The sequence below is a fragment of the Geotrypetes seraphini genome, chromosome 3 (genome assembly GCF_902459505.1).
Source record: "Geotrypetes seraphini chromosome 3, aGeoSer1.1, whole genome shotgun sequence".
NCBI lineage: Eukaryota > Metazoa > Chordata > Amphibia > Gymnophiona > Dermophiidae > Geotrypetes > Geotrypetes seraphini.
Genome location: NC_047086.1, coordinates 297,377,870 through 297,399,896, shown reverse-complemented (window position 1 = coordinate 297,399,896; position 22,027 = coordinate 297,377,870). Strand labels below are relative to the sequence as shown.

Below are 22,027 nucleotides of genomic sequence, written 5' to 3'. Positions count from 1 at the left end.
GAAATTTCTAGACTAGCATTTCAAGTGACTTCCCACAATAGAGAATTTTGACCGCTATTGCCTAGAGCTTGTTCTTATAAACATTTTAGAACTCAATTGAAAACTTATCTTTTTTCAAAATACTTGGTCAAATAATTTTCTCGCCATCATTAAATTGTCTATTGTTTATAATCTTTTGTAAACCACGTAGAACTTATGGATACACAGTTAAGAAGTACGATGTTATGTTATGTCAGTCGCTGGCAGACCACCGATGAGTGAGGAAGTGTAAGTGAGCGCCGTCGGATTTTTGTTTTTGACAAAATGACAGAAAAAGTTGAACAATGCTACTGCATTAAATTTTGTGTAAAGCTTGGCAATTCCCAAGTGGAAACGATCCACAAGATTCAACAGGCCTTAGGGGACAATGCAATGGGCACCACACAGATAAAGGAGTGGTACAACCGCTTCAGAGATGGCTGCACATCAGTGGAGAGTGAACCACATTCTGGTAGGCCCTCAACATCCAGAAATGAGATCGTCATTGAACAAGTGAGGACCTTGGAGATGCAGGATTGTCAAATCACAATAAAGAGAACTTGTAGACGAGGCGAACATCAGCGTTGGATCTATTCATTCCATTTTGACTGAGGATTTGGGCTTCAGCTGCTAACGATCGAGTAGAAGCAACTCCATTTGGCGATCACACAGGACATGCTGGAGGCATGCTGCTGACATCAGAGAAAGGGCGGGACCGCCGGAAGAGGAAGCAGCGCAGCGCAGAGCTCAGAGAAGGGGCAGGACTGCCGGCAGAGGAAGCAGCTGGGCTCACTGGCATCCGGAAACAACGGTAGGCAACTTCTCCATGCGGGAGGGGGAAGGGGGAGAGGCTGTGGGGGTGCGAGCGGTCCTTTGGGTGAGGGTGCGAGCGGTCCTTCGGGATGGGGGTGCGAGTGGTCCTTCGAGTGGGGGCGCGAGCGGTCCTTCGGAAAGGAGAGTCGGGACGGGCGAAAGGAGAGTCAGGGCGGTGAGAGGAGAGTCGGGGTGGTGAACGGAGAGTCGGGGCGGCGAACGGAGAGTCGGGGCGGCATGCGCAGTATACGCGTGTGCGCGCTATAGTAAAAAAATTTTGCATAAATTTCTGTTCCCCGCGCGCTATACCCGTGTGCGCGTTTTACACGGGTGCGTGGTATATGGGTGAAAATACGGTACTTTGAAGTATAAGATTGTTGCATCTGAATACAAGTATTTTTTATGAATAATGGTCTGATAGTTTTTGAATGGCCTTCATATTTTAGTTTATGATTTATATTCCTTCTTATCTAAACCACACCTAACTTTTAAGTGCAGCTTATAGAATAACACTTTTTCAGCATCAATTTTGGGGTGCCATATAGAATTTAATCCTTAGTGAATGCTAAATCTGTTACCACACCTTAGTAAAAGGTTCCCTAAGGGAGGAATTCATCAAGCAGCGTTATGGTCTTAATGTAAGCTAATTCCTTTAATGTGCTTTAAAGTGCATTAAGGCCATAATGCCACTTGTCGAATTCCCCCTTAGGCACCAAAATGTCTTAAAAAAACACCAGAACAAAATCTCCCAAAATGGCAACTACCTATTACCTATAGGAGCAGGTGTAAATATTAGCAACTGAGGTATATGCATAGCTGTGTAATTTATAATCTAAAAAAAAAAAAACACCTTTTTCTACCATCCTCATTTACAAATTTTTATTTAAGCTGGATCATGAGAAATGTGCTTGTAAAAAACAATGGCCCCAATATTGACTGGCCGGTCACCGGGCAATCTGTCAAGCTGGGGGGTATAGTCTTAGGGCTACCACCATATATCTTCATTTGCCCTTTTATACTTTTTTTTAATTGTCTTTCTTCAATGGGGATGATATTCAGCACTATTAGCCAGTCAGAAACAGCTCCCAGCTGACAAAATAGCACATAGCTGAATATCTGTCGATATTCAGTGGCAGATAGTTGGCCATACCCCACTGAACATCCCATTCAGCAAATTGGCTGCCATGTCGTGCAACAAAGCCAGTCAACGCAAATATTCTGTTACACTCATTTTCCTGGAGACAGTCCCTGTACCTCTGGTAGAATCTACAAAGACCTTAGATGTAATTATTGAAAGCTCTTTAAAATTCACTTCTCAAATCACATCTGTTGTGCAACGTTCATTCTTCAAACTTAAAAAAATCTGATCTATGCATTCCCTACTCCATCCTCCAGCTTTACATATCTCAATTCATTCCCTTGTCCTCTGCCAGATTGACTATTGGAATGCTCTTTTCTTGGGCCTTCGATCTAGAGAACTTAGGTATTTGCAGACCATTGAAATCAATGCCATTAAGTTGATTACTGGCCATAGGAATAATAATTTTAATAATAAATTTATTCTTGTATACCGCCCATCCGTGAAGTTCAGGGCGGTTAACAGAGAAAATGAACTGTACAATCAGTGACATATACATAAAATATGGTAAAAATAAGATAAAAATGCATGATTATTTAACAAACTTATCAAACAAATAGGTTTTTAAAAACTTTCTATAAACACAATAAGAATCCATTTGAAAGATCAGCGGGCTTAACCAAGAGTTCATTTTCCTTAATTGAAAAGCAAGTGTCCAATTCAAAAATCTCTTGTAATGCCAGGCCTTAACTGAAGGGTACATAAACATAAAATTATTACAGGTATTTTTAGATGATCTATAAAAATTAAATTGGGAGGTTAGATCACCCGGAGCTAAACCAAAAAAAGCTTTAAAGCAAAGACAGCCAAACTTTAAAAGAGTACGTGCCTCGAAAGGCAACCAATGCAATTGTTGATAATAAGGACTGATATGATCATATTTCTTTAAACAAAAAATTAGGCGCACTGCCATATTTTGTATTAATCGAATATGTCGTAGATTTTTCAAAAAATATGCAAGATAGATGATATTACAATAGTCGAGGACAGACAAAATCAAAGACTATATCAAGAGTCTAAAAGAAACAAAATCAAAATATCTTTTAATGCTTCTAAGTTTCCAGAGGATCATAAAACATTTTTTTATCATGCTATGCTCCTAATAAAAGATGCATACCAGCTAGCTATCTCTCACACCTTTACAATTCTTGTCTTGGTGTATAAAATTTCCCTTCTTTTCTTACCCACTTACTGACCCATACTGCCCTTCCAGAGCTCTTTGCTTCTCACAATAAAATATCAACTTCTGGTTCTCTCTTTCTGGGAGATCTCTCATGCTGCTACTAGATATTTTATTTACTCCATTCAGGGCCAAGAACTCAGGAACCATTGTCATTTTACCTGAATCTTCTTCCATCTCTGTCAAAATTTAAATCCAGTCTAAAGACCTACCTCTTCACCAATGCCTTGAACTGACTTTGAAGAGTGCATTTGAGCGCCATACCTATCTATTGTTCTTTCCTCCCCCTCTTTTTTCTTGTATATTGTAGTTTTTCCCCTTTCCTACTATGACAATCTAGTATGTTCACTCCTTTTCCCCTCTTACTTTTTACTTTTGTATCATAAGCCACTCAGACATTTGTAAAATAGGTGGGGTAGTAAATTATTCAATAATCTTGGAAACTTGGCTATGGTCAGCGACCAGACAGGCCTTCATAAAAAGCAGACCTATCTTTGGCCACTAGGACTTAACTGGCCAGCCACTGAATATCAGCTTAGCAGGCTATGTCTCAGTTGGCAAAAAAAAAAAAAATAGAAATTCAGTGCCAGTCGATGGACAGAGCAACAGCATGGACAGAATGTGAATGAATTATAAAAAGATCCATGAAGATTTATGGTGGTAGCTTTAAGATCATACTGGTCAATGTTTAGCCAGTGATGGTCAGCGGTTTTGTTTTGTTTTTTGTCTACCACCAGCTCTGTTCCTGAATATTCAATGCCAGGCCATATCCAGGCACCAGCACTGAATATCAGGTTTATGTTGGCTGCTAAAAGTTATGTGGTTAAGTGCAATATTCAACCCTTAACTATATAAGATAAACCACATAAAGATAGAACTGCTTTTTCTGCATCCCAACTTATATGATTATCATGTGCAGTTAAGAGTTGAGTATTGGCACTTCAAGTTTCAAGTATCAAGTTTAATAAAAATTTGATTGATCGCCTATCTTAATTCTAGGCGATATACAGTAATATAAAAAAACAGGGCATTACAAGTTTAAAATACTCAACAAAAAACTAATTACAAAGACAAAAACAAACGAACGAAAGACAAAAGGGAGAAGGGTGAACTGCAATAAAGTCAAGAAAAGAGAACAAAAAAAGGAAAAAAAAAACCCAGGAGGGAGGGAGAAGAGTTTCATTCAAAGCTGCATTTACAGATTCAAGGAAAGATAATAGCATCAGTGCTCAAAAGCGTCTCTATACAGGAAACATTTCAAAGCTCCTTTAAATTTATCTGTTAGATTCCTTCCTGAGATGGGGGGGGGGAGGGCAGAGAGTTCCAGGTAAGGGGGAGGGGGGGCGGGCGGTAACAGCAAAAGGGATTGTATAAGGCAGAATGTCTTATGAGAGGGGACAAAGAGTAAATTTTGGAAGGAAGATCTGAGAACTCTAGAGGGAGCCTGAGGGATGAGTAATTTGTTGATGAAAGCTGGTGCTCTGGATTTATGTGTTTTAAAAGTGAATAAAACAATTTTGAAAGTAATTCTATGGGGATGGGAAGCCAATGGGCGTTTTTAAGCAGAGGCATGACATGATCATATTTCTTTTTTTCTTTAGTCTTAGTTTCTTTATTAAAGTTTTCCAAACAACAAAATGAGAGTAAAATAAAATAAAAATAATAACATCCAAGGATATACAGTAAACTTATCCTGCATACAAATAAAGCTATGCACTAGAAACAATTTAAGTTGTACCCACTGCAGAGTTCAACAGAAAATAATCTTTGAAAGCAGACCATTTCCTCATTATCATATTTCTTAGAGTTAGTGATGATTTTGATGGAAGTGTTTTGAATTAATTGAAGCCATCTGATTTCTTTTTGCAATATTCCTTTGTAAAGAGAGTTGCAATAATCAATTTTAGAAATTACAAGCGAGTGTATTAAAATGTTTGAGGAAAAGGACTCCAGGAAGCTAGCTAGGGATCTAATCATTCAAAGTTTCTGACCATTGCACCAATTTGTTGGTGGAAATTTAACTTACTGTCAATGATCACACCCCAGATTTTTGATGATGAGACCTCATTAATTAGGAAGTTATCTATACTGATTGTGGAGGGTAGCTGAATGCCCTCTTTCTACGGGAAGAGGAGGCAATTTGTTTTAGACGTTCTTAGGAATAACATGTTATCTCTAAGTCAGTTTTTAAATTGATGGTGTGGATTTTGCTCTTATTTGCAGACTCCACTCCAGAACACCCACAAGTTAGCTGGTTCTGGTGCAGGCACTAAGGCCTGGATTCAATAAATGGCGCCAGCAGCCTCCTAAAAATCAGCTGCCTTTCACGTGTCAATCACACAATGGCACCGTTTATAGAATCACGGTTTTGTGAAAGGTAGGCACTGGAAATGTAGGCCAGGATTTTCAAGGCCTACTTTTCTGGTGCCTACCTTTCACATGAACTGTGGCTATAGTGGTGCTTTATGATGCCTAATGTCACTTTTGGCGTTAGCCACAGTAGTGGCATTAACCATCATAAAGCACCTCTGTAGTCATGATACTGGCACCTTTTTTAGGCACCGGTAGACACCTACACCGGTAGACACCTATATTTTTTAAAAAAATATTATTTTTTTTTTTTTACGGTATTTTGCACTTAAGTTAAGTTAACTTAAGGCACAGTTTATAGAATATGGGCCTTACTGAAGGTATTCAGCAGAACTAACCAGTTAAGTGTCGCTGAATATTTGCAGTTAACCCCAAACAAGCAATTTAAACAGCCCAGAACCTCTCTGGATACTGGGTGGATAGTTTTTCACAAGACCACCTTCTGGATGATCCTAACTTAAATAAAAATTTTAAAAGAGGATAGTAGTAAACATTTTTTGGGAAGTGACTATATAACTTCCCTATATGAATACGCAAATATTAGACCAGTTGTATTTTATAACCTAAGCAAATACTTCATATCTCTACCCACACTCTGCCCAACCTCCTTCCCCAATCACACCTACTGGTCATAGCAGACCTTAAGAAATTGGAAGATTGGGTGTCCAAGTGGCAGATGAAATTTAATGTGCACAAATGCAAAGTGATGCACTTTGGGAAGAATAACCCAAATCACAGTTACCAGATGCTAGGGTCCACCTTGGGGGTTAGCACCCAAAAAAATAATCTGTGTCATTGTAGACAGTATGATGAAACCTTCCGCCCAATGTGTGGCGGCGGCCAAAAAAGCAAACAAGATTCTAGGAATTATTAAGAAAGGGATGGTTACCAAGACTAATGCCTCTGTATCGCTCCATGGTGCAACCTCACCTTGAGTATTGTGTTCAATTATGGTCATCATATCTCAAAGAAGATATAGCAGAATTAGAAAAGTTTCAAAGAACCACCAAGATGATAAAGGGGATGAAACTCCTCTCATATGTGGAAGGCTAAAGAGGTTGGGGCTCTTCAGCTTGGAAAAAGAGATGGCTGAGGGGAGATATGATTGAAGTCTACAAAATCCTGAGTGGTGTAGAATGGGTACATGTAAATTGATTCTTAACTCCATCAAAAATTACAAAGACTAGGGGATACTCTATAAAGTTATAAGGAATTACTTTTAAAACCAACAGAAATATTTTTTTTTACTCAGAGAATAATTAAGCTCTGGCACGTGTTACCAGAGGATGTGATACCAGCAGTTAATGTAAATGGGTTTAAAAATAAGTTTGGACAAGTTCCTGAAGGAAGAGTCCATAGTCTGCTATTGAGATAGACATGGAGAAACCAATACTTGCCCTTGGATCAATAGCATAGAATGTTGCTACTCTTTGGGATTTTGTCAGGCACTTGTGACCTGGATTGACCACCTTGGAAACAGAATACTGGGCTAGATGTACCATTGGTCTGACTCAGTATGGCCATTCTTATGATCTTATGTTCTTAATCTGTAGCATCTACTAAAAAGTAGAGAAATGCTGGCAAGATCTAGGCTGCAAATATAGAACACACAAAAAGGGACAGAAACCCTACGCAAAGTCAAATACCAAAGAACAAGTAGGGAGTGGGATAGACTGTGTCAACCTGGATTAGACACTCTTTATTTATGCAATTCAACTTAAATATATAATACATATGAAAATGCAATATATTTAAAATCACATAAAACGTCCAAGATAAATGTCCTGTTAGCAATGACCCAAAAGATCCTGTATCCAAAGACCCAACACGGTCCGTGTTTCGGTCTCCAAAGAGGAGGCCTGCCTCAGGGTATAACATGTCGGTCTGCCCACTAGATGTCACTGCAAATGCTGGAAATACACTGTGAACTGTGGGCGTATGCACAATTCTGGGCAGTCAATCAAAGTAAAAAGCAAAGCTCTTACAGCGGTCGCAAAAAACGAGTACGCAAGGGTCCTCTGATTGACTGCCCAGAGTTGTGCATACCCCTGAAGCAGGCTTCCTCTTTGGAGGCTGAAACTTGGACCATGTTGGGTCTTTGGATACAGGACCTTTTGGAACATTGCTTAGAGGACATTTATCTTAGACTTTTTCTATGATTTTAAATGTATTGCGCTTTCATATGTATTATATATTTTTAAGTTGAATTGCATAAATAAAGAGTGTCTAATCCAGGTTGATGCAGTCTATCCCACTCCCCACAAGATCTAAGCTACACCACTCAAAATATTGGTGAAGTAACTGCGTAAGTTCAGCTTTTCTACCTTCATCAGTTATGTGGTGGTGGTGGAATGGTCCAGCAGGATGAAAAGGAAGAAAACCCACACAAAGCAAAGATTGAAACGGGTGTGTTCTTAGCATGGTTTGGGTGTATTGCAGTGGTATTTATACGCCATAGAGGTGGTTGTCAATGTTGCTTTTATATATGTGCTTAAACTAGTAACTTTCTGGACATCGCCCTCAGGCATCCTATTTTCAATTTATCCTCTTTTTTCTCTTCAAGGATGCCACCTTGGCAAAGAGGATGAAATACCCACTCAGTTGATCTTTACATTTAGGAAACTGAAATTAGTATCCACATGTCAGGATATTCAAAATTATAAGCTCCAATTATAAAGCAAAAACAATATCAGATGTCAAATACTATCTTCCAATCGACTTTACACATGTTTTGGAAGTAATATACTTCCAACTGAAGGTTAATTGCAACCCTAGGTGAAAAGAGAGAGATACCACTATCTGGAAAACAAGAGTTTCCCTCAGTCAACACACCAATTAACTGCACAAAAGAGGCAACAAATAAAAAATGGAAGAGCCATGTAGTCTTTGATCAGCAGCAGACAGGAAAGTGGTGGCATCAGATCTGTGCAGGGTGTACTATTTGGAGACAATATTTGTGCCTTCTCTGTTTCAGGGCCACATTTTGGGAGTAGTCTGCCAGGGTATATACAATTTAGTACATCATTGTAGCACTTCAAAAAAAGTATTATTTATATACCACTTATAGTCTAAGCGGTTTGCATTCAGGTACTCAAGCATTTTTCCCTACATGTGCCGGTGGGCTCACACTCTATCTAATGTACCCAAGGCAAGGGGAGATTAAGTGACTTGCCCAGGGTCACAAGGAGCAGCACAGGATTTGAACCCACTACCTCAGGGTGCCGAGACTGTAGTTCTAATCACTGTGCCACACACCTACTTGTTTTTGCAGGCTTTTCCATATGGATGATTGCTTTGAGCAGTTGACATATTGAATTGGATGGGTAGTGTGGACCCTATGTTGAATTTTTATTTTTGGTATTATATTTTTATGTTAAGTGTGTTTGTATGTTCTAGGTCTTTCCATTATTTGATGGAGTTCTTTTCTCTTCTCTTTTTTCGCTGTCTGGCTGGCCCGGAACTTCTTCTCCGACGTCAGAATAAACATCGGGAAGAAGGCTTCCAGGAGGCAAGCAGCAGTGGCTGTGGACTGGGAGGGGAGGGGTTAAATCGGTGCTGGAGGGAAGTAAGGACTAAGGAGAGAAGCTGGCAAGCAGCGGCGATGGGGAGGGGGTTTGAATAAGGAGGGAGGCTGGCTTTGGCACGGCAGAGAAGGAGGGAGGTAGGCAGGCATGTGGGCTGGCTTCAGGGGAGGGGGTGGGACAAAGGCTGGAAGGCAGTGAGGAGGACATAGAAAGGAGGCACTGAGGGCACTAAGGAAATGGGACATATGAAGGAGGCACTAAGGAAATGGGAAGGAGGCACTAAGGACATAGGAAGGGGCACTAAGGACATAGGAAGGAGGCACTTGGGGCACTAAGGACATAGGAAGGAAGAAGGGAGGGAATAGAAAGGGACAATTGTTGGGCCTGAGTGAAGAAAGAATGAAAGGATGCACAATCAGAAGGAAACGCAAAAAGAGACTCATAAAATCACCAGGCAGCAAAGGTAGGAAAAATTATTTTATTTTCAATTTAGTGAACAAAATGAGTCAATTTTGAGAATTTATATCTGCTGTCTATATTTTGCACTATATATTGACTATTTTTCTATAATTACTGAGGTGACATTGCATATTTTAAAGTCATCTGCCTTGACATCTTTGAAAACCCCCAAATATAAATGATAATTAACATTTTCTCTGCGTATAGTGTGCTTTGTGGGGTTTTTTAATTTTATGGTTACCATTATTAATTAAATAATAAAACTCTAAGTGCCGCATGCACACTTAGAGTTTCGTGTTCCCTGCCGTTGTGGTGTGTGATCCGTGGCCGGATTCTATTTTAGAACGCAGCGGCAGGGAACACTCTGGAGCTTCCCCCCCTCACTCACTGTGAAAGAAACCGCTGCCGCCACCGCCGTTCCTTCTGCTCCCCTCTTTGGAGTGTCCAGTGCAGGCCAACAGGGTTCCTGGGCAGCTGAACGCAGTCTCCAGGCAGCCGCAGCCTCAGCAAACGCCGGTCTTCCTCCCAGCTCGGGTCCAGAGCCTTTCCAGTGTCGATGTCTTCTCCCCCCCCTACCCTCCCTCCCCGGCACATCCAATCCTCCGTTGAGCCTCCCATCCGACCCTCCAACCGCGGTCTGGCCGCCCCCCTTCCCTTCTCAAGGTCCCGACAAACCTCTTAACTAGCAGCGGCCGCAGCACTCTAAACAGGCTGCTTCGGGGCCTTCTACTGCCCTGATTTTCTCTGCCGGTGACGCGGCAGAGGTAATCGTGGGCAGTAGAAGGCCACGAAGCAGCCTGTTTAGAGTGCTGCGGCCACTGCTCGAGCCAGGAAGTTTCTGTTCGCCTCGCGGTGGGAGGGTCGGATGGGAGGGTAAGTGAGGTCGGCTGCACTTCAGCGGTAGTGGCGGGGGGGGATGGAAACATGCTGCTTTCAAGGGTTCTATTGCACAGAGGAATGGGAGGGAGGGTTAGAAAAATGATAGGTTCTACTGTACAGGGGGGTTGGGAGGGAGGCAGGCAGGCTGGCTGGCTTTGGGGGTGGGGGGCACTGAGGGCACTAAAGACATAGGAGGCACTAAGGACATAGGAAGGTGGCACTGGGGGCACTAAAGACATAGGAGGCACTGAGGGCACTAAGAGTATAGGAAGGAGGCACTGAGGGCACTAAGGACATAGGAGGCACTGAGGGCACTAAGGGCACTAAGGACATAGGAGGCACTGAGAGCACTAAGGACATAGGAAGGGGCACTAAGGACATAGGAAGGAGGCACTAAAGGCACTAAGGATATAGGATGGGATACTGAGGACATAGGAGGCACTGAGGGCACTAAGGACATAGGAAGGGGCACTAAGGATATAGGAAGGAGGCACTGAGGACATAGGATGGGACACTAAGGATAGGAAGGAGGCACTGGGGGCACTAAGGACATAGGAAGGTGGCACTGGGGGCACTAAGGACATAGGAAGAAGGCACTGAGGTCACTAAGGACATAGGATGGGACACTAAGGACATAGGAAGGAGGCACTGAGAGCACTAAAGACAAGATGGGACACTAAGGACATAGGAAAGGGGTCACAGAAGAGTCAGGCAGGCATGGCACAACAGAGAAATACAGGCAGACAGGGGGCCAGGGAGACAGAGACAGAAAGAAAGACAGACAGGTGGCCAGGGAGAGACACAGACAGAAAGAATGACAGACAGCGTACACGGAGAGGGAGAGAAAAATAAAAATAAAAGATAGATAGACATCTACTCTAGCACCCGTTAATGTAACGGGCTTAAACACTAGTTAATTAATAAGATATTATGTGTACGTGAAAAATGAATGGAAGAAATTGGGGTTGGGATTGGGGGGCGAGGCTAGAGCTGGATTTGGGTGGGGCTAGGGCGGGACAAGTGCCTCTTCCATGCATGCAAGAAACTACGTTATTCATGTTGTCAAATGTGACTCGGACAAGAGGTCATGGACTGAAATTGAAGGAGACAGGACCAAGACAAGCGCAAGCGTCAGAAAATACTGTTTCACACAGTGAGTGGTGGATGCCTGGAATGCACTCCCGGAAGAAGTTGTGGCGGAAACTACCATTCTAGGATTTAAGGGCAAGTTGGACGCACATCTTCTTGCAAGACACATTGAGGGATACGAGTGACCAAGGTCCTCGACGGGGAACACCTAGCTGAGCCTTCGCGGGTGCGGACCACCGGACTAGATGGACCCATAGTCTGATTCGGTGCGGGCATTTCTTATATTCTCGCCCTAAGCACTATTTAATAAACTTCTGTATAGGTGGCAGAGTGTGCAATTGGGAAGGGGACATCAGAACATGGGTGTATTAGGTATCAATGCACGCTTTATAGAATATGATAAGATGCATGAATTGACGGGCATATTTAGGCACAACATTTAGGCCTGCCATGGACTAGAAGCTGCCCCCATTTTTTGTCATGCCAATGTGGTTTTGGAGCTAGTATTCTATAACAGCATCAGGGCTTCTTGATGCCATCATAGAACTGACATTCCATGTGCTGCATCAGGACACCAAAAAGGAGGTGCTAATTTTTAGAACTGCCCTTCGTGTAAGTACATTTTGGTTGAATTTTGGCCCCTACATAGGTGCATATCTTACACGGCATGTATTTAACAGATGGATGTACAAATTTGCACTACACAAGAAAAAGGGCTTCTTTTACAAAGCGATGTGAGCGGTTTAATGCGCGTAATAGTGCGCGCTAATTTGCTGGTTGCGCTAGCCACTACCGCCTCTTCTTGAGCAGGCGGTAGTTTTCCGGCTAGCACAGGGGTTAGCGCACGCTAAAAAGGTATGTGCGATAAAGCTGCTAATGCGGCTTTGTAAAAAGGAGCTCAAAGTATATATTTACAAAAAAAAAACCCAAAACAATTAGGTGAAATATTGGCATTTAAGTGAGCACATGCACACACACATATATATATATACTGTATAGCCATCATTCTAACTATTTACCACAAACACTGAAGTCCATTCTTTCTTATAGGGATGTCCAGAATCATTTGAAAATCTGGTTATTCCAAAGGTATTTGCATTAGAACAATGAATGTTGATGTAGAGATGTACTATTCAATAAGATTATTTTGAGTGGAGGAATGGCCTAGTAGTTGGAGCTGCTGCCTGGGAACCCTGAGGTTGTAGATTTGATGACAGTGCTGTTCCTTGTGACCCTGGGCAAGCCATGTAACCTTCCATCGCCCCTAGTACCACAGTTAAATTGTGAGACCACTGGAACAGGTAGGGAACATACTTAAGAGTACCTGTTTACTAGACCGGTGGTTCCCAACTCTGTCCTGGAGGACCACCAGGCCAGTCGAGTTTTTAGGATAGCCTAATGAATATGCATGAGAGAGATCAGCATATAATGGAGGTGCCAGGCATGCAAATCTGCTCCGGCTATCCTGAAATCCCGACTGGCCTGGTGGACCTCCAGAACAGGGTTGGGAACCACTGCACTAGACAACGTGTTGTAAATTGCTTTGATATCTGTGGAGGAAAGGCGATATATCAAATAAAAATAACCATAACCATTGGTGCTATCTGCTTTGAACTATATTGCCCTTGTTAAATTAAATTAACATTTCTATTCTATTTCATCAACACTATGGAACTCTATGCAATACTCTCCATAATCCACAAATGAGTGTCTCCCACTAACTGCAATTTCTCCCTCCGAGTATTTATTCCTTATTTCATTTTTATTTTGCTGGGTTTGTCTTATTTTATTTTTTTCCCCTGCCTGATATTTATCATGTTAGATTTACTATTCTATCTTTTTCTCTACAATGTAACCAATCCACTTCACTTTCCATGGTTCTCTACATCATTCTGGGGCTTCTTCTTCCTTCTCATCATCTTTCTATTTTTATCTTTAATATATGATTGGTATTATTTTTCTCTTAGGTGCTTTAGTTTAGATTGTGAGCCCATTTGGGACAGAGAGTGAAGTCCAAAGTGCCTAATGTATTTAGTTTTGCAAACCACTTAATACTCCTGTACAAGCGGTATATCAAATATGATAAACACAATACAATACAATGTATTCATCATGTAAATGTTAACATCCACTTTATAGAATTAGCCTGGTGGTGGCTACTCCTCTGGCTTCAATTGGTATTTTGGTTTAGCAACAGGTCTTTTCCATTTTAGTATGCTTGAGGTGTAGCATGGAATTTTACAACTTTTCCTTTATTTGAGTTTCTTGTAGAGAATGACATGGTGACAAAATTCATCACCGTTCCCATCCCCGCAGATAACTGCGGGAAATAATCCCATGTCATTTTTTAGTGTCTATTTCAGTCTCAGTCCTTCTACACCAGCATTCTTCAAAGCAAAGCTTGCAGGTCAGTGGTTTTGCCCAATTATACTCTGATTCTTCCTTCTCTCCTTAAAGAATGACATGAAGATGGTTTCCCGCGGTTATCCGCGGGGACGGGAACGGTGATGAATTTTGTCACCGTGTCATTCTCTAGTTTCTTGTTCCCCCTGGATGCAGCATGTGGGGAATTCATATTTATTTATTCAAAATCATTCACAAAACATTTACCTGGCCCTGTTGATCCAAGCGATGAACAACAAATTTGAGAAACTGCAAAAGAGAATCACAAAAGAAATAGGTCAAAAACAAAACACAAGCAACGCAATAGGGTCAGTGCTTCTCAGCTCAGTCCTGGAGTACCCCTTGCCAGTCAGGTTTTCAGGCTGTCCACAATGAATAAGCATAAATTTGATTTGAATACATTTTCTCCATAATATGCAAATTTCTTTCATGCATATTCATTGTGGTTAGCCTGAAAACCTGACTGGCAAAAGGGTTCTCCAGGAAAGGGATTCAAGAAAAGGTTAGATAAGTTCCTGCTGGAGCAGGACATACGCAGGTAAGGCTAGACTCAAATAGGGAACTGGTCTTTGACCTAAGGGCCACCGCGTGAGCGGATTGTTGGGCACGATGGACCACTGGACTGACCCAGCAGCGGCAAATCATATGTTCTTAAAAAACACCGCAATAGTGGCATTTAAATGACCACTCCAAAGAATCTACTACCTTACCATAACTTTAGCAAGTAACTCTGCCTCTAAAGCAGGGATGTCTAAGTCCCTCCTCGAGAGCCGCAATCCAGTTGGGTTTTCAGGATTTCCCCAATGAATATACATGAGATCTATTTGCATGAACTGCTTTCATTGTATGCTAATTGATCTCATGCATATTCATTGGGGAAATCCTGAAAACCCGACTGGATTGCGGCCTTCGAGGAGAGACTTTGACACCCCTGCTCTGAAGGGATAATTTCATAACTGCTCAAATATATAAATATTTTTTCCTGTGTGGGTACCAGTGAATTTTCAAAATAACACTATGTTCATACCTCTGCCTCAAAAATTACCCAGCCAGTTCCATTTTCCTATATTTACACTTGCTATTGGGCATCCAGATTTCCTGGGTTAATTGATACACATAAATGCTTATTTTCTAAAGTATGTATTTTAATACTAAACCCTCCATACCTGAGAATTCCTTTGCTCATCCCAAGTAAAAATCAATTCACTTTTACCTGTTCTACCCCACTAAGGATTTTGTAAACCTCGATCATATGCACACAAGTTTACCCACAAATTGGAGCTGGGGTCAGTGGCGCAGTAAAGGTGAGCGGCACCTGGGGCGGTGGCGCCCCCTCCTCTGCCATCTTCCCCGCCCCCCCCTCCACACACGCACCCCCCTGCCTTTTCCCCGTACCTTTTTAACGCCTCCGGCGAAAGCAGCAAAGCCACGTCGGTGTCCGCTCACCCTTTGATGTCACTTCCTAGGTGTGGATCAGGGAAGTGACCTCAGAGAAAACGTTGATGCCGAAGCAGGCAGCAACCTCGCACCAAGGAAATAAAAAAAGGGTACGGGAGGAATACAGGGGGCGTGCGTGCGCTGCAAGGAGAGGAATGGGGGGCCAGAGAAGAGGAAGGGTGCCGTGCCCTTAGGAAGATCGCGCCTGGGGCGGACTGCCCCTCCCCCCATACCCCCTCTTACTATGCCACTGGCTGGGGTGATACTTTTGTAGCATCCTATTTCTGCAGGTAAAACACTGCCAAATACATGCCTTTATAAATTGCTCTCTGTGGGGATAATTTTATAAGGGACTTGACTTTAGCTCCAGTGGGCTTCTGCAACTTGGATTAAATAATATACTTTTAGCTTATTTACAACTCAGATTTTTACAAACTTCTCTTCAGTCCTCAGGTTTACTTCAAGTTTCTTTTTTCATTATTTCTCTGGAGAAAGAAAACTTTTGCCATCTCTGCTTGCTACAAGCAACTCTCCTCATGTCCTGTAATCTGAGCTGGATCTATCTCTTAGTCTAACCTTCCCCCTGCAAGACCAAAGAAAAAGCCTACAGCAACCTGCCTCGACTGGACTCAACTGCAAAGCGAATAACTATTATCTGTGAGCTGAAATTTTCCAATCAATATGTGAGCTGTGGGAGTCAGCATTTTTTTATACACTGACCGCCATGGGCAGAATTAGCCCCAGATATTCAGTGCCTGCTTGAATCGCTTTGAATATCAACTCCTTTATAATTTTTATAAATTTAGTTCAAATTTGTATTTGTTTTAGTGCAACAAACCATGTTCACATTAACATCCCCAACCCAATAGCGCACCAACAGGGGCTAGGGCCCCAGCATACTCATATATACATCAGCCTGACAATAAGAATCCATTAAACCCCAAACTCTTTTAAAATAAGTTAAGTTTCTTGTTTCTTTTTTTTTAACATACAAGAAAAAGGGGTTCAACAAAAATCTCACCCACAAAGGGCAAAATTCACCATAACAAGTATGTAGCAAAACTCACACTATACTATACTATACTATAATGCAGATTTTAAAAAGAAAATTGTACAAAAATGTTTATTCCAGTCCAAAAATTTACCCCTTCTTTTACAAAGGTGCACTTTGCTTTTTAGCGCGCTAAATATTAGCATGCGTTAAACATGTGCTAAACGCTAATACATGCATGTTATCCTACAGGCTAAAATGCTTAGCGCACCTTTGTACAAGAGGGCCTTAAATTCAAAAGCAATTATCAACTAAAAAGGAAGGTGGGTATATCATAATGCATATGATACTCAGCTCATAGGATCTCTTATAGCATACATTATTTCAGATCCCCATCCTGAGATCTCGGCTCTAATCATGTATACTCCACCCACTATATCTCCCGCAGCGAGTGGTGGACACCTGGAATGCTCTCCCAGAGGAAGTAATTGCAGAATCCACCGTTCTAGGATTTAAGGGTAAACAAATGCACATCTCTTTAAGAGTGGCATAGAGTGATACGGGTAAGGGTAAATTAGATGCAGATCTCCCTTGAGAAGCATACAGTGATATGGGGACTAAAACTATGCCAGGGTACACCTGGCGGGGCCTCCGCGTGTGCGGATCACCGGACTTGATGGACCCAGAAGATGGCAATTCTTATGTCCCTGCAGGAACTCAATTTCCCTGTCCCGTCCCTGTGAGTTTTGTCACTGTCCCTGCCCCATTCCTGGAAGCTTAACCACACAAGCCTCCAGGCTTGTGGAGACATGTGAATCCTCGGTGGGCTCCAGACATGTGAATCCTTGGCAAGGCTCCAGGCAGTAGACACATGTGAATCCTCGGTGGTAAAAGATAGAAATTATATTGCAAAATGCTTAGAGTACCTTGAAAATCAATTGAGCCAATTTAACTTATGATTTTTAAATTTTCCTGTCTCCACTGGTGTCAGCTGTGGATATATTTAAGAAATTTCTGATGGAAGTTTTGAGGATGCTTTTGGAGGCACTTCCTCCCCTTGCTCAATACCTTCAGGATTGGAGAAGATCCGGTAACCTGGAGGCAATAGCTGAGAAGGAAGAACTCCTGGAACTTACTGACTTTTTGAAATCCTCTCTGGAAGTGGTTACCCTTAGGATTACATTGCTGGTCACCTTCGCTTTTGAATTTGACCGTAGCAATGTTTTGAAGCTTTCCTTTAGACATTTTGATTCTCAGTTTCTAGGGTCTAAAATAAGAGTATTTCCTGACTTGGCATGAGACACACAGATAAGGCAAAAAGACTTCTTGGCCCTTTGGGCTAGGGTTCAGGCTTTATCTGCTAACTTTGTGTTAAGATTTCCTGGTAATTGTTATATTGTTCATGAAGGCAAACAATTTCAATTCTTTGACCCTAAGCAGCTTCATGAATTTTTAAGTTCTAGACTAGAAATTAATGTCATAGTGTAAATTCCATACGTTTGCTGTACACTTGCTGGGGAGCAGTGTCTCAGAGTGATCTTCCAATGCTTTTGTGTTCTTTTATTACTTATTGATACGTATTTTTTCCTAATTTTGTATCACAATTACCTAAATGTTTGAGCGAAAGGTGTTAATTATTTCCTAATGTATTTTCAGCTTTATTATATTTTATTTCAAGAATTTCTGTTTGTCTCCAAAATATTGGTGATGTAAAAGTGAAAATTAATAAAGAATTAAAAAAAGAAAAGAAAAGGGGGAAAATTGCTCGGTCAAAACATGAGTAGGGATGAGGGCAGTACAGGCTTGGGCTGAGGTCAGAAAGGATTAGGTAGGATTAAAAGGATGAGGTAAAGCAGAAAATGAAGCTAGTTTAAACCGAATTACATAGGTCCGATTTTTGCAACTGAACCAAGAGGAAGTATATCTTCAAAAGCTGTAATTAAAATGTTTAAATATACCTGATATTATACACTTTAAAGATTTATTTTGGAAAACAGCTCCTAAAATTTACATATAAAACAAAATAAATATATATATATATCAAGCTACTGTTATTACATCTTTATTTAGCCATTATACCATGTAAATTGCTGGCCTTCTGCTCACTCCACTTCTGGGTACTACAAAAATAATAAATAACTTTGCTATTTCTTCAATACTTAAGTTACTGTCCAACAAAAACGTTAGTTCTTGTCTATAATTAATGAGAGACTGAATTTTGCTAATTTTAAACATTCAAAGAAATGGGCACCTTAGCATTTAGCGTGTGCTAATTGTTAGTGCGTGCTAAATCAATTAGCGTGCACTAAATCAGTTAGCACACATTAGTAAAAGGACCCCAAAGTTCTTTCATACATAAAGTAATACACTTTTTCAACTGCTCTTGCTAAATATGATTCTAAACCAACTCTGTTCTTTCTTTTAAACTTAGGGCTCCTTTTACGAAGGTGCGCTGGTGGTTTTAGCGTGCGCTTAGCGCGCGCTAGAATGCCCCGCGTGCTAGACACTAATGCCTCCTTAGAGCTGGCATTAGTATTTTCCGTGTAGCACAGGGTTAGCGCTTGCAGCATTGTAGCGCTAGAGCACCTTTGTAAAAGGAGCCCTGACTATGCCTTAACATATTTACGTATTTATGTATGTAAGGTAACATAGGCATTCACATATCTCTTTATTTTCCCGAAGCTCTCTAACACAAAATATACAACACAATATGTTTGGCAGTAAACGGCTGCCGTTTAGTTAATTTCTCACAACTGAACAAACTAGCAACATTTTTTTTTTTTTAATATGCCTTCCTCCAGTTGGTCCAAATCAAGCAACAATTATTGTATATATCTGACTATAAGCCAAGATTTTTGAGCCCCAAAATTGGAATCTCAGCTTATAACTGGGTTGTCACAATTCTGTCTTTCCTCTCTCCCCTCATGGTAACCGACACCTCTTCCTTTTTCCTGTCCCAAGCCCCCTCCCCTCCCCCACTCATAATGACCAGCATTTCTCTTTTTACTAGTACTAACTGGATGCTGCTGATGCTGACAATGAAGTTATACTACAAGCAGGGCTGATTTGGGGCCTTAAGCAAGTGCGGTTAAGTGATAAAGATCCTTTATAAAAATAATAATAATTTTATTTTTGTATACTGCCACACCACATACCGTATTTTCACGCAAATAACACGCACCCGTATAAAACGCGCACACGAATATAGCGCGCAGAAATCACGATGATTTGCACAAAAACTTTGATATACCGCGCTCACGGGTATACCGCGCATGCTGCCCGACGCTCCTTTCGCCCGCCCTGACTTTCCGTGCGCTGTCCCGACTCTCCGTTCACCCCCCCTGACTTCCGTGCACTGTCCCCCCTTGAAGGTCTGTCCCCATCCTGAAAGCCTGATGCCCCCCCCGACGTCCGATACATCCCTCCCCCCCCCCCGAAGGACCGCCGACTCCCCAACAATATCGGGCCAGGAGGGAGCCCAAATCCTCCTGGCCACGGCGACCCCCTAACCCCACCCCGCACTACATTACGGGCAGGAGGGATCCCAGGCCCTCCTGCCCTCGACGCAAACCCCCCTCCCTCCCAAGAACCTCCGACCGCCCCCCAGCCGACCCGCGATCCCCCTGGCGACCCCCACAACCCCGCACCCCCCTTCCCCGTACCTTTGGTAGTTGGGCCAGAAGGGAGCCCAAACCCTCCTGGCCACGGCGACCCCCTAACCCCACCCCGCACTACATTACGGGCAGGAGGGATCCCAGGCCCTCCTGCCCTCGACGCAAACCCCCCTCCCCCCCAAGAACCTCCGACCGCCCCCCAGCCGACCCGCGATCCCCCTGGCGACCCCCACGACCCCCCCACCCCCCTTCCCCGTACCTTTAGTAGTTGGCCGGACAGACGGGAGCCAAACCCGCCTGTCCGGCAGGCAGCCAACGAAGGAATGAGGCCGGATTGGCCCATCCATCCTAAAGCTCCGCCTACTGGTGGGGCCTAAGGCGCGTGGGCCAATCAGAATAGGCCCTGGAGCCTTAGGTCCCACCTGGGGGCGCGGCCTGAGGCACATGGTCGGGTTGGGCCCATGTGCCTCAGGCCGCGCCCCCAGGTGGGACCTAAGGCTCCAGGGCCTATTCTGATTGGCCCACGCGCCTTAGGCCCCACCAGTAGGCGGAGCTTTAGGATGGATGGGCCAATCCGGCCTCATTCCTTCGTTGGCTGCCTGCCGGACAGGCGGGTTTGGCTCCCGTCTGTCCGGCCAACTACTAAAGGTACGGGGAAGGGGGGTGGGGGGGTCGTGGGGGTCGCCAGGGGGATCGCGGGTCGGCTGGGGGGCGGTCGGAGGTTCTTGGGGGGGAGGGGGGTTTGCGTCGAGGGCAGGAGGGCCTGGGATCCCTCCTGCCCGTAATGTAGTGCGGGGTGGGGTTAGGGGGTCGCCGTGGCCAGGAGGGTTTGGGCTCCCTTCTGGCCCAACTACCAAAGGTACGGGGAAGGGGGGTGGGGGGGTCGTGGGGGTCGCCAGGGGGATCGCGGGTCGGCTGGGGGGCGGTCGGAGGTTCTTGGGGTGGAGGGGGGTTTGCGTCGAGGGCAGGAGGGCCTGGGATCCCTCCTGCCCGTAATGTAGTGCGGGGTGGGGTTAGGGGGTCGCCGTGGCCAGGAGGGTTTGGGCTCCCTTCTGGCCCAACTACCAAAGGTACGGGGAAGGGGGGTGGGGGGGTCGTGGGGGTCGCCAGGGGGATCGCGGGTCAGCTGGGGGGCGGTCGGAGGTTCTTGGGGTGGAGGGGGGTTTGCGTCGAGGGCAGGAGGGCCTGGGATCCCTCCTGCCCGTAATGTAGTGCGGGGTGGGGTTAGGGGGTCGCCGTGGCCAGGAGGGTTTGGGCTCCCTTCTGGCCCGATATTGTCGGGAAGTCGGCGGTCGTTCGGGGTGGGGGTGCGAGTGGTCCTGCCGGGGGGGGGGGGATGTATCGGACGTCGGGGAGTCGGCCGGGCAAGAGGGCTTGGGCTCCCTCTTGCTCCGATCGTGGATGCGGGTGTGGGTGGGAGCGCGTGCGAGCGGTCGTTCGGGGTGGGGGTGCGAGTGGTCCTGCCGGGGGGGGGGGGATGTATCGGATGTCGGGGAGTCGGCCGGGCAAGAGGGCTTGGGCTCCCTCTTGCTCCGATCGTGGATGCGGGTGTGGGTGGGAGCGCGTGCGAGCGGTCGTTCGGGGTGGGGGTGCGAGTGGTCCTGCCGGGGGGGGGGATGTATCGGACGTCGGGGAGTCGGCCGGGCAAGAGGGCTTGGGCTCCCTCTTGCTCCGATCGTGGATGCGGGTGCGGGTGGGAGCGCGTGCGAGCGGTCGTTCGGGGTGGGGGTGCGAGCGGTCCTGCTGGGGGGGTGAATCGGGCGTCGGGCGGGGTGGGAACTATGTTTTAAAACTTTGGTATACCGCGCTCACGCATATAACGCGCGAGGGGTATGCGCGGTAGGTTAAAACGCGTATAACGCGCGCGTTATATGCGTGAAAATACGGTAGTTCTAGGCCAGCGATGGCGAACCTATGGCACGCGAAGGCCTTGCAGCTGGCACGCGCAGGGCCGCCATCAGGGCAGTACTACCAGGGGGTGCACAGGAGAGAGAGCTGAACGGGGATGATGGGGGACCCGCGGGGTTAAATATAACTCGAGCCGCAAGGCTCGTCTTCTACTCCGACTGCCCTGCCGCTCACACAGCCGATCGGAAATCTTCCCCGACGTCA

General features: G+C 44.3%; 1 protein-coding gene across 10 annotated transcripts in view; it reads right to left on the bottom strand.

Annotated features, from left to right (window-relative positions):
• The window catches only part of CHRM3 (cholinergic receptor muscarinic 3), a 1,018,971-nt gene that overhangs the window by 519,844 nt on the left and 477,100 nt on the right, over window positions 1-22,027 (bottom strand). For all 10 annotated transcript variants that reach the window (XM_033937301.1, XM_033937305.1, XM_033937299.1 and 7 more), the window contains one exon: window positions 14,081-14,122. The gene's annotated coding sequence lies outside the window, so the exon portion shown is untranslated. The remainder of the gene's footprint in view (window positions 1-14,080; window positions 14,123-22,027) is intronic.